This window comes from Carya illinoinensis, chromosome 1 (genome assembly GCF_018687715.1).
Source record: "Carya illinoinensis cultivar Pawnee chromosome 1, C.illinoinensisPawnee_v1, whole genome shotgun sequence".
NCBI classification, from domain to species: Eukaryota; Viridiplantae; Streptophyta; class Magnoliopsida; order Fagales; family Juglandaceae; genus Carya; species Carya illinoinensis.
In genome coordinates this window covers 21912501-21926461 of record NC_056752.1, presented here as the reverse complement: position 1 = coordinate 21926461, position 13961 = coordinate 21912501, and positions in this window count along the sequence as shown.

Genomic DNA, 13961 nt, shown 5'->3' with positions numbered 1-13961 from the left:
TCGCTCCACCTCCGGCCACCATTTCTTCACCACTTCAGCACCCACCTATTTTCGGCCTCCAACGACCACCGGAACAGCTCCCACGAGCTAGTTTTCCTTTTTGGGAAATCCGGCCTCTCTCTGGCGTTTTCGCCGCCACCCACGGCCAACCACCACTTCCAATAGCTTCACAATCATCCCTAGACCATTCCCTATCAATCCCAAGCCCTGGTTTGTCCCCGTTCAAAAGTGGGTATTTCACAACCCACGGCCACAGTGAATTTTCACAGTAACGTTGCTTTTTCTCAGCCATTTGCAACGCCGGGTGTTTTCTAAAATTACCGTATAGCACTGTAAGTAATTTTCAAACCCTATTTTTAGATTTAAATATATATTGCTCGTTCAATTATTTTATCTGTTGATTGGTTGATTCCGGACTGAGTCCGAGGAGTTCGGGGGTCGAATGGATGGAGGATGGAGTTGCTTGTTTATTTGATATATGTTGGTTGTTTATTTTTGTGCATTGATATGGCATTACATGGTGCATGCACGTGTGTTTTTGTTTAACTGTGAAAAGCCTGTTTATTGGCGTAAGTGGACTTACGGGTGCGTGTGTATCACGACCCCAAGCCGGGATGGGGTATTATCCCGGTGGAGCTCCTCTGGTCACTCGGGAGCGGAATAAACTGAGTGATGTCCCCTGGGTTGTCGCTGGGCGACGACGGGAGCGGGGGCTAGGGGTTGCTTGGCTACGAACGCGCCGGGCGTGGAACCGGGCATCGCCCTACGCACCGACTCCGTGGCCCTTCGCTGGTGAGGGCTAAAGGATGCTTGGCTACGAACACGCGGGGCGTGGAACTGGGCATCGCTCGTTAGGTGTCACATGCGTAGTGGTACTCTGCGGTGTGGCACTGGAGCCAGGGTGTGCGGATGACCCTTATGGGAGGTCATGGTGCATACGGATAAATATGGTTTTTGGTTTGAGACGGTTATAGAGGCCAAATGTGACTTTTGGCGTGGTTTTTAGAAAAGATGTGTTTTTGGGCCAAATAGGATTTTTGGCGTGTGTGGAAAATTATGTTTTTGGGATTTGTACATTGGGCATGCTTCATGCATTTTGTTTGAGTTCTATGTCTTTTTATTTGGTGGTGTTTGGGTTTTACTTACCTGCGGTACCATTTTTGGTTCCATAGCTTTTGGTGCAGGTTTTGAGGATGAGGAGGAGGAGGCTGAGCCCGAGGATGCGGCTTCGCCGGGTTGCTGATGTTATGCTTTGTATTTGGTTTTAAAACTACGTTAGTGTTTTGTAATATTTTATGTATGTTTTGAACAGCTTGTAATATGTTAAGAAAAATTCTGGTACTTAGTTATATGACTTTCGTTATTCGCTGCGTGTTTCTTCGTGCACATATGTTGCCTTTGCACACACTTGGCACCCGTCGTTAGGGTGGTGACCCGGGTTGTCACCATCCGGACGTCTCAATTTCCCCGTGTCCGTGTGTGGGGATTTGGGGGCGTCACAGGTGGTATCCGAAGCTGCTGAATATCAGAAAAAGAGTCAGAAAATCTCGAGGGCCGTTGCATTGTAGCATGGATAACGATGGGATACTTTGGTTTCAAGATCGCAGAGTGGTTCCAAAGGACTCAGAATTCAAAGAACGGATCATGGCGGAAGCTCATGCAGCCCCTTATTCAGTTCATCCCGGCAGTACAAAGATGTATCAGGACTTGAAGAAAAATTACTGGTGGGATGGAATGAAGAAGGATATTGCCTTATATGTTGAGAAATGCCACACATGCCGTCAAGTGAAGGCCGAGCATCAAAGACCTGCAGGTATGCTCCAACCCCTTCCTATTCCTGAGTGAAAATGGGATGACATCACGATGGACTTTGTAGTGGGTTTGCCGAGAAAGCCTAGTGGGAAAAATTCTGTTTGGGTGATTGTTGACCGGTTAATGAAAAGTGCTCATTTCCTGCCTGTTAATAATACCGACTCTTTGGGTAAGTTGACCCGCTTGTATGTCCAGGAGATAGTGCGGCTGCACGGCATACCAAAGAGTATAGTGTCAGATCGAGACCCAAGGTTTACGTCGCAGTTCTGGAAGAGTTTGCAGGCAGCTTTGGGTACTAAGTTGAAGTTCAGTACTGCATATCACCCGCAGACAGACGGCCAGTCAGAGTGCACAATTCAGACCCTTGAAGACATGTTGCGAGCATGTGTCATGGATTTTCAAGGGAGTTGGGAAAACCATTTGCCGCTCATCGAGTTTGCTTATAATAATAGCTTCCATGCGACCATTCAGATGGCTCCTTATGAAGCTCTTTATGGGAGAAAGTGCAGGCCGCCCTTGTGTTGGGATGAAGTCGGGGAGAGTAGGATAATTGGACCCGAAATAATTCAAGAGATGCAAAGCCAAGTCCGGATCATCAGAGATAAAATGGCGGCAGCTCAGAGTCGCCAGAAAAGTTACGCTGATACTAGGAGGAGAGAGTTATCTTTTGAAGTTGGTGATTGGGTTTACCTTAAAGTCTCTCCCATGAGAGGTGTTAAGCGTTTTGGTAAGAAGAGGAAGTTGGATCCGAGGTATGTCGGCCCTTTTCAGATTCTGGAGAAGGTAGGGTCCGTCGCCTATAGAGTTGCCTTGCCCGGATATTTTGGGGATATTCATGATGTCTTCCATGTATCATCTCTGAAGAAGAGCTTTGGACAGCAAGAGCCATGCTTCGTCGACCCAGTGAGTATTCAGTTGCAACCGGATCTCACTTATGAAGTTGTTTCGTCGCAGATCATGGATTGGAAGGAGCAACAGTTAAGGTCCAAGATGATACCTTTGGTTAAGGTGGCTTGGGGAGATCCGTTAGCACAAGACTTCTCTTGGGAGCGAGTAGCGGACATGAGGGAGCAGTACCCATACTTGTTTGAAGGATGAAGGTATGTATCTTAATCTTGGTCACAGATGGTTTGTGTGTTTTTATGTGGCTTCTTTAAGTTGGTGGTTGATCTTGCAAATTTCGAGGACGAAATTTGTTTTTAAGGAGGAGAGGATGTGATGACCCGCTTTTCACTGAAGTGTTGTTTTTATTTTAATTAATATATTAGTTATTTATTTTAATTTATTACGTTTTAAAATTGGTTTTTAATTTAATTGATGTTGTGTTTTATTTCTTTTAGTTGTTTACGGTTTTTAATCTCGTTGCGGCGGTTTAGTTTTGTTTTCCCGGAATGAGGATTAGACCTCATCTTCTTTTCCTACACCTCTTTTCCCTTTTTCCTTTTTCTTTTTCCTTTTTCTCTTTTTCTTCTTTTTTCTTTTTTCTTTTTCTTTCTTTTTCTCTTTTTTCTTTCTTTTCTTTTTTTTTTTCTTCTTCTCCTTCCTCCCGCGTCGACCCCGTCCCTTTCTCTCTCCTCCTCTCTCACGCCGAAGCTCCTTCCTGCCCTCGACCCGCCGCCGTCCAGCCGCCGTGTGGCTCACTGCCCCCACCGGTCGACTCCTCTCCCTCCGGCGCACCTCACCACCAATTCCCAGCCCCATCCGGCCGGCCGTTTGGCCGGAAAACCCCCTTAAAGCCTACACGGTTTTTGCCTCGATCCGCCACCGTCGCTCCACCTCCGGCCACCATTTCTTCACCACTTCATCACCCACCTATTTTCGGCCTCCAACGACCACCAGAACAGCTCCCACGAGCTAGCTTTCCTTTTTGGGAAATCCGGCCTCTCTCCGGCGTTTTCGCCGCCACCCACGGCCAACCACCACTTCCAATAGCTTCACAATCATCCCTAGACCATTCCCTATCAATCCCAAGCCCTGGTTTGTCCCCGTTCAAAAGTGGGTATTTCACAACCCACGGCCACAGTGATTCCACACTGAGTTCGAGGAGTTCGGGGGTCGATGGATGGAGGACGGAGTTGCTTGTTTATTTGATATATGTTGGTTGTTTATTTTTGTGCATTGATATGACATTACATGGTGCATGCACGTGTGTTTTTGTTTAACTGTGAAAAGCCTGTTTATTGGCGTAAGTGGACTTACGGGTGCATGTGTATCACGACCCCAAGCCGAGATAGGGTATTATCCCGGTGGAGCTCCTCTGGTCACTTGGGAGCGGAATAAACTGAGTGATGTCCCTTGGGTTGTCGCTGGGCGACGACGGGAGCGGGGGCTAGGGGTTGCTTGACTACGAACGCGCCGGGCGCGGAATTGGGCATCGCCCTATGCACCGACTCCGTGGCTCTTCGCTGGTGAGGGCTAGAGGATGCTTGGCTACGAACATGCGGGGTGTTGAACTGGGCATCGCTCATTAGGTGTCACATGCGTAGTGGTACTCTGCGGTGTGGCACTGGAGCCAGGGTGTGCGGATGACCCCTAGGGGAGGTCATGGTGCATACGGATAAATATGGTTTTTGGTTTGAGACGGTTATAGAGGCCAAATGTGACTTTTGGCGTGGTTTTTGGAAAAGATGTGTTTTTGGGCCAAATGGGATTTTTGGCGTGTGTGGAAAATTATGTTTTTGGGATTTGTGCATTGGGCATGCTTCATGCATTTTGTTTGAGTTCTATGTCTTTTTATTTGGTGGTGTTTGGGTTTTACTTACCTGCGGTACCATTTTTGGTTCCGTAGCTTTTGGTGCAGGTTTTGAGGATGAGGAAGAGGAGGCTGAGCCCGAGGATGCGGCTCCGCCGGGTTGCTGATGTTATGCTTTGTATTTGGTTTTAAAACTATGTTAGTGTTTTGTAATATTTTATGTATGTTTTGAACAGCTTGTAATACGTTAAGAAAAATTCTGGTACTTAGTTATATGACTTTCGTTATCCGCTGCGTGTTTCTTCGTGCACATATGTTGCCTTTGCACACACTTGGCACTCGTCGTTAGGGTGGTGACCCGGGTTGTCACCATCCGGACGTCTCGATTTCCCCGTGTCCATGCGTGGGGATTTGAGGGCGTCACAGCATGTCTCCCCCTCAGGTCTCCACATCCAGGAAATGCCCAGCAACCATAGAGTTTCTTCATGTGAGCCACTGCATCTCCACGTCCTTCGATGAAGAACCGCATAGCCACAACTCAGCCTTCCCGTATCCAAGGCCACGACAACCACCAAGCCTCCATCACATTGTAGTTTAAACCTCTGCCCAGACCTCTCAACCTTGCAGAAGACCCTCTGTTTTACTCCCTTATTTTAGTCACTAAAAACAAAGAAACTGTGTCCCAGCTGCTCCTCACATTGAGCACGGCTTAATGCCGTCGTCACCATTTGCGCATATCAGCTACCAAATTCTGCTCGCCACCTAGATCCCACCTTCCTTGGTAACCTTTGCCACCCATTACCCAACACTCTCTCCATCTCATTTTCTCTCACTCTCCATTCCTCATCTCACTCTCTCACTCTCTCTCTCTCTCTCTCTCTCTCTCTCTCTCTCTCTCTCTCTGTTCTATTTTATTTATTCATCATTATCCCTCTCTCTGCAACTCAGCCGCTCCACTCTTTTGCACCGCTAGCATGCCATCCACGTCGACCCAACTCCAGCCTCCAGCCATCATCGAGCCGCTCAGCTTAGCCTCGTGTTTTTTTTTTTTTTTTTCTCAACCCTGTAGCATAGTTACCAAACACCCCAAGCCACAGCTCATTCAAGTAACCACCAACCAGCTCAATTCTGTCGTGTTGCTACTAGCTAAAGAATACTACTTGTAGATTTCATACAGTAAAATTAGTATTACAAACAATGCCTTTTATAGGTGTATGCTTTACAGCTTTATACAGAGTCTAGAATATTCTAGTCTGGAAAAGGTGAGATTTGTTACAAAAGTTTGTTACAAAAGGTGCAGCACAATGGACGTGTTTACGTGATTGCACTACACGTCTGGGGCTGCAATGATTGTGAGCTGGTATTTGGTGCAGTGACTGTTTTAACCTTGACATCCCCCCTCAAGTCAAGCTACAGATGGTGTAGACAAAGACTTGAAGATAGCTGCTGTAAGCGTGCTGCTGAGAGAAGTTTGGTAAGTACACGGCATGTAGCTGCCATGGTGTTGGCCAGAGTTTTAGCTTGGCAAAAATAAGTGGAAATTGAATCAGAACCCTTCTTTAGAGAGGTGAGCTGTAACTAAGTTTGTACTACATGGGCTTGAGAAACAGATGCAAAGGAGGACTCCAGAGAGAGCCATACAGCTCGAGCAGTATTGCAACCAACCACTTGGGCAATAAGAGGTTCTAAGAGAGAAGAAATGAGAACATACATTACCATTTGGTCATATTCAAGCCATGAATCGTAGGCTGGGTTTGGGGTGGAATCAGAGAGTAAAGGTTTTGGAAGGGGATAGGAACCATCTACATATTTGTAGAGGTGCTACCCACGAAGATACGGGACTAATTGTACCTTCCATAAGAGGTAGTTTCTAGGTGTAACTTTGACTGTGATGGCGTGTGATAGATTTGGATGAGGAAGGATGTGGGAAAAAGAAGAAGAAGAGGAAGCAACCATGGACATTTGTCCAATGGTGCTCTGATACCAAGCTAAAGAATACTACTTGCATATTTCACACAGTAAAATTAGTATTACAAATAGTGCCTTTTTATAGGCGTATGCTTTACAGCTTTATACAGAGTAATATTCTAGTCTAGAAAAGGTGAGATTTGTTACAAAGGTTTGTTACAAAAGGTGCAGCACAATGGACGTGTTTATGTGACTGCATTGCATGTCTGGAGCTATGATGGTTGTGAGCTGGTATTTAGTGCAGTGACTATTTTAACCTTGACACTACTCAACCCATGTTGAACCTCACCATAGTCAACCTTCTTTTTCATGTTGGGAGTAGCCCAAACCATAGACCACCACATCGAAAGCACTACCATAGGTCTTCTCCTCCACGCCTAAAAGCCATCTCGCTAGCGACTACCCAGTCAACCATGAAAACCAAAAGAAGTCAGTTGTGCACTTCGTCCCTCTACCACCTAGCCATGAACCATCAAAGCCACCGTTCCAACTCCATGCACGGCTAGGCAACCTCCACACTTTAACCACCTGTATAGAGAAATGTGGGCCCTATTTTTGCACCACGGAACAGAGCACCCACCCCTCCTTCTACCAAGCATTGCAACCACCTCAACTGTGGGCCAACCATGCCAGAAACTACCTAGGCAAAGATAGAAACCATCGAAAGTTTCCACCCCTGGTCCGTTGTTCACACAGTAAGCCTCCCTTACATGACCTTGGTCATGTGACTGTGTAATATCCTTGCAAACAAAACAAAACATGGGTTATGATATTTTTGTAGCCTTACTTAGAGATGGTAGAAAGACTTGTTTTTGGTGAAGATTACAATTTTGTCCTCTGATTTTTAAACCAAAGCTTGAGGATTTTTAAAGTTATATTTCAGTGGGTTGGGTTTTATACTGAGCCTAAGTCTTTTTGGTAGAAAATTATTAGATGTATTTTAAAGGGCTTGTTTCTACTTGTTTTTTTCTAATATTTTTTTAGTATGTTATGTTAAGTTATTTTAAAGTGAAATATTTTTGGATTGAGTTCAGGTTCTAAAATTGTTTTGGGTAGGGTAATATTTTATTTTTATTTCAAAGACTTTTTATTTTTTTTAAACGGGCTGGGTTTTGATTTCTTAAATAGACTGATGTTTGAGTTGGAATTAGGTTAAGTACATTAAGTGTATAATTCATGATTTTGGAAAAGGATGGTATTTTAGGAATTATGAGGATTTTAGGTTTTGAGGATTTAAAATAGGTTAATTTAGCATTTCATGTTTAAATATCGAAATGTGTGTTTGACTAGGAATTTACAAGTATTACATGATTATTTTATAGGTGACAAGTAAATTTTTTGTTCGGCATTATTGAGGAAATTTCTGAAAAGTTAAAAAGTCTAAGTAAGCGGGGTTCTTATGCTAGACTTTGCATAAATATAAACTGAACTAAGGTTGATTTATGAAAATGTGCATTTTATTTTTTGAAAAGAATTATGAAAACAAACTCAGTTATTTGTTCAATATCATTCATGAACTCCGATGAAAAAAAAAAGCATTTTTGTCATGACTGGTGTAGACATGAGCTAATTTTCTGGTATTTTGTTTCTAAACTATGCAAAAGAGAGCGAATATGAAATTTTGTGCATAGATTATATTTTTGAGATCTAATTCTATTTTGTTCTAGAGATGTTCAAAACTTTGATATGATATGATGTGATTTCTAAAAACTTTTGGCACGACATTCTAAATCGGGATGTGGTTTGTGGATGGTGATCTGTTTGATCTACCACAGGTGCTAATAGTGGCTTCTGTTTGGGTTGGTACTAATTTTTCTGTTTCCAGTGCACCCACTTTGGAAACAAAGTGATTTTCTGCGTGATTTTTTCTGTGTGCACACTCGAGGCTTCGAGAATAATAATGGGAAGATTCACATTCTATTTTTTCTCAGCTAACTACCGGGGTTTGCTAAACCCTATCATAGGGGTTAAACATAGCCTCTGATGTGATATGATGTTCGGGTATGATGGTGGTCAGTATGCTATGCCAAAGGAATTTTGAATAAGAATATTTTTTGAACTTTCGCTCTAATATTTTTGGACAACATGTTTTGACTCTACATTCTGAAAATAAAAAGTGTTTTTTTTCTATATTCTGAACTCTGTAAATGCCCATGTTTGCACACTAGTATATGTTCTCTGCTTACTGAGTTGTTGATAACTCACTCCTTTATCTCCATAATATTTTTCAGATAATTGTGATGGTTCAGTTGGAGAACAAGAATAGGCAGGATTAGAGAGGTTTGAAGTGTCCGAGGGTACTAGTACTTATTTGAGAGTCATAATTAATAAATTGTTTATTTTTGGTTATTTTAATATGTTAAGTTAAGGATATTTTTGAATGTTTGGGGAGTTTATATTTTATTTTATTGAGGATCTCTTTGTTATCCCTATGAAGGAACATGGATTTTTGGGTTAAGCGAATAAATTAATATTTTATGGAGTTTTCCGGATTACCTAGTTTGTGATATTGGAGTTGATATTAAGTAATAAGAGCTAACTCTTCGGACCTCTGGGATTTGGGTGTTGCAGTTGGTACCAAACTACTTGTCCATAACCCGCATGTCCCAGGATCGAAACATGGCTTTGATACCAACTGTAAAGCCTCGGTCCCGGAGGTCCAGAGAATTAGCTCTTATTACTGAATATCAACTCCAATATCACAACTATAAAATTCAAAAAACTCCATAAAATATTAAATCATTTGCTTAACCCAAAAATGATTGTTCCTCCACAAAAATACTAACCTAAATCCTCAATAAAATAAAATAACAACTCTACAAAAGACTCAAATTACCCATAGCTCGATGTACCAAAATAACCAGCAAAGGTAAACTTACAAAATATGATCCTCCAAAAATACTTGTACCCTTAGCACTTATTCATATATGATCATCAAACTTTTCTAATACTTCATAATCGTGTTCTCGAGCTGAACCATAAAAAATATCTAAAAAATGTTATGGAGATAAGGGGTGAGTTATCAACAACCCAGTAAGTAGAAGACATATACTAGCATGCAAACATAAGCATTTATAGAGTACATAATGCAGAACAAAATATATTTTCAAACGTAATAGAGCAATGGTTTTAAGACCCATAAAACCTAGAGTACTTTAGCATAACATAACCTGAGTATCATTATCACATCAAAACAATGCATTTCACAAAGCAGAGATCATGTTTAACCCCCGTGGTAGGGTTATGCTAACCTCGGTAGCTAAACTGGGCAGAGACAGAGGTAAATCTTCCCCTTATTATTCTCAGAGCCCCTAATGTACACATAGCAGAGACAGATTTAGATACAAATCTAGACACCATGCTAAAGGGGTTTTTTTTTTTTTTTTTTTCAAATGCCATATCAAAAGAAAACAATGTACCAAAGCATATTAAGATCATTTTCACATTCTGAAAACAAAAGTTGGAGCATCTTTCTAAATCAATGCACAATATTTTGGATTTTCAATATCGCTCTTTTTTGCATTTTAGAGACAGCATGACAAAATATAGCTCATGTCCACACAATACATGTCAAAAAAAGATTTTTCCTTTTTCATACAGATTTCATGAGTAATGCAAATAAACGACCAATGTTGTTTTTCTCAAGTTCTCATTTTATAAAAGCATGCAAAATATTCAGAAAAGTCAACCTTAGTCTGAATAATTCGTGTAAAACCTAGCATAGCAACCCCGCTTACCTCGACTTCTTAGCTTTTCAGAAATCTTCCTCAATAATGCCGAATAAAAATTATTTGTCACATATAAAATAATTACGTAATTCTCGTAAATTTTGGTTAAACACATATTTCGATATTTAAACCTGAAATATTGAATTAACCTATTTTAATTCCTCGAAACCTAAAATCCTCATAATTCCTAAAATGCCATTAATTATTCAGTTTATATACTTAACCTATTGCCAACTCAAACACCGGTCTATTTAATGTGACGCCCCCAAATCCCCACATACGGACACGGGAAAATTGAGACGTCCGGATGGTGACATCACGGGTCACCATCCTATCGCCCAGCGCCAAGTGTGTGTATAAGCAACAAATGTGCACAAAAAAACACGCAGCGGATAGCAAAGTGATTGGTGCAAAACTACAAGTGCACAGTATCGTAGTTTTATAATAAAGTGATAAGAAGAGTATCGTCCTCAGGAATTGGTACCTTACTTTTGTCAAATACCAAAATTATACTAATCTCAATTTTATCTAGAGGAATCACTAAGATTTTTGTAGTTGCAAATTAAACTAGATCAACTCAAAGAGAAATATGCAAAGGAAATAAAACTGACGTTCGAAGATCAAATTAATGGGAAAGAAAACTTCTAGGAGGTCTATTTAACCTAATTCTTCACTATGCTTTTCTCATCCAGCTAATTTAATTTAATTCTTTTTGTTCATTAGCAAATCTCTAATTCATCCAACAACCTCTTTCGATAGTCAATTGGAAATTATTCTTGTTTATCAATTCGCACAAGAATATGCAAGTTAAATAATCAAGAAAGCAATAAGACCAATGATTTAATTACTACATAGGTTCATACAAGTCTTTCGATCTCTATACTTACCTATGCTGAAATATTCAAGATTTACCCCTACGATTCCCTCTTTCGATAGCAAATCACAAGATTAATTATCATCTAATCAATGGCCAGTTAATTAGAAGCAATAAACTCAGAATAAATTAGATAAGCAAAGAGAGAATTGCCTTAAATTAGCATAGACAATCAAGCATAGTTCGGAACTAGGTTACATCGTTTTCCTAGAATGAATAAAATTTAGCTCATGCTAGAAATGGAATTCAACATAAACGAATTCACCATAATTGTTATGAGAAGATTGGAAGAAAATAAACACTGAAAAATACTCCTCGCAGCCGCAACTTGTCTTCAAAAACTCAAGGAAATGATTCAATGTTTTTCTCCCGTCTGTGCTCGTGTATGATTCTAACGTACATGCAATAATTGGAATTCCCTCTCCAAAACAGATGATTTTAATCCTTCTAGCTGTGTTTTTTGTCCCAAAAAGTGTTCTTCAGTCAAAAAGTACGGCCATAGAGTGAAAAATCCATTTTATATGGTGTGACGGCGGAAGACCCTAAATCTATCAAAATACAATGTTCGCTCGAGCGGGGTGTCGAGCGCACGTCGAGTGTTTGACTCTGCCTGATTTTGCTCGAGCGGCCAATGTCTCTACTCGAGTAATCTTTGTTTTCCAGCAACCTGCTCGAGTTCCCTGTCGAGTGACAGTCGAGCGTTTGAATCTGCCTGAATTCGCTCGAGCGGCCAAAAGCCTCCGCTCGAGCGATCTTGTAAAATCTGCAATACGAAATTTTGCAAGTCATCAAATACCCCTAAACTTACAACTTTGTTTGTCCTCAAACAAAAAGAAAAGCAAATGATAGTTTAGGCAATATCAACTCGACTCGAAAGAGAAGTATCATTACTCACTAAGCTTTTATGAATTTAGATTTCATCTCTAGTATCTTACTCTTTTAACATCAAAGATAGCAAGAAAATAAATAAAAAATTTTGCAATTTGTCAAGCAAGAGTTAGGCGTTTACTTCAACCTAAAGCTAAGACCTTGAGTGTGTGTGTGATATAGTCAATTTAACCTCAAACCACCTGCAAACTCAGCTAAAAGTAGAATAACCAAAATCAGAAGAATTCTCTTAAAACTTAACCCCATAAGTCCAATTTTAAGAAATCCTCTCCACTAATGTAGTCAATACCAAAATCAGAGATCAAAAGGTCTTTAATAAGGTTGTAATGATAGGCCACAGGGTGAGGGTTAAGAAAGAACTGGATATGGAAAATCAAAGCAAACTGGGAAAATACTTAGTGAAAAGAACACTAAAAGAGATACCCACATAATTCAAATCATAGCTCTTTCTTGGCAATATGCTCATACTTGTGGCATTATTATTGCTGTAATCACTGATGCAATACCAACAATTCCCTTAACAAAATCTGAGGTAATTCACACTCCGCTTAGCGACTTCTTTTTCTTTTTTCTTTTTATTTTTTTTGTTTTTTTTTCCAGTCACTTCCTTTCTTCTTCTTCTTCTTCTTTGATCAAACAGAGCAAACATAATATGGTTCATCATGAAACAAATTTTCTCTTTTAAATGTACTCTCCACCAAAGTATTTTCTCAAACTATCAAAGGTAGATTCATTGTTTTTCAGGCTTAGAGTGGGCATGGTTTATGTAGTTCAAAGAATAAATAAAGGCTTATGAAGGCTCAAGGGGGTTGACTATGGAAACACACCATGTAATGATGACATGATATTTAGGATGGCTGGGAAAACTTTTTGGTTATGCCAAAGAAATGCCTAGATCATTTCTCTAATATTTGGTCTCAACTAGGATTTCGCCTCGAGGACCCATCAACGGATTCTAGAGCAAAGCAAAATCGAACTTCCCCCTTTCAATTAATTCAACTTCTTCTCTTCATAAGCAAAATGGAATAAGAGAAAAACGACTATGTGCTCAATTATGTTCAAGGTCAAAGATTTAAATCAAAGTACCCACAAAACTCCACTTGACATAAAAGAAATTTTTGAAAATTTTTCTCAAAACCATCTTCAATCACAAATTTCAAAGTCATAGAGAATTAAATCTTACTCCAATGCATGCTTGGTAAGAGAATCAGACAACCCATCAACAACCCAAGACTTAGAAAACAAGAGGATCAAATGAATATAGGAGTTTACACCCCCAAACTTAAACTAAACAATGTCCTCATTGTAATGCAAAAGTAAAAAGGATTGAAGAAATAAAAGGAACTTCCCTGGTTTCATGATGAATCTTCCGAAGTTTAAAATTTTTCAGCTCTTTATTCATGCTAAATACCTGCATCAAAAACCAATTTATTAAAAATAAATAAATATAATAAATAAATGAAAAAATGAAAGATAGATCTATGGGTTGCCTCCCATAAGCGCTTGTTTTAAAGTCTACAGCCAGACTTTTCAATTTTCATCAATTAGGATCTCCAAGAGGAATAAATACATAGTTCCTCTCCACTTGTTCTCCATAGTAGTGCTTCAATCTCTGACCATTAACTCTGAAAATATTTCCTGTCTTGTCCTTTAAATCTACTACTCCAAAAGAGAAAACTTCATGAATTGTATAAGGACCTGTCCATCTTGATTTTAACTTTCCTGGGAAGAGTTTGAGTCGTGAATTGAAGAGTAAAACTTGTTGTCCTGGTACAAACTCTTGCCTAAGAATCTGTTTGTCATGCCACTTCTTCATCCTTTCTTTATAGATCTTTGCATTTTCATATGCATCATTCTGGAACTCTTCCATCTCATTCAATTGAAGAAGTCGCTTTTCACCTGCTGCCTTCAAATCAAAGTTAAACTTTTTTACAGCCCAATAAGCTCTATGCTCCAACTCCACAGGAAGATGACCTGCCTTTCCAAACACTAATCGGTA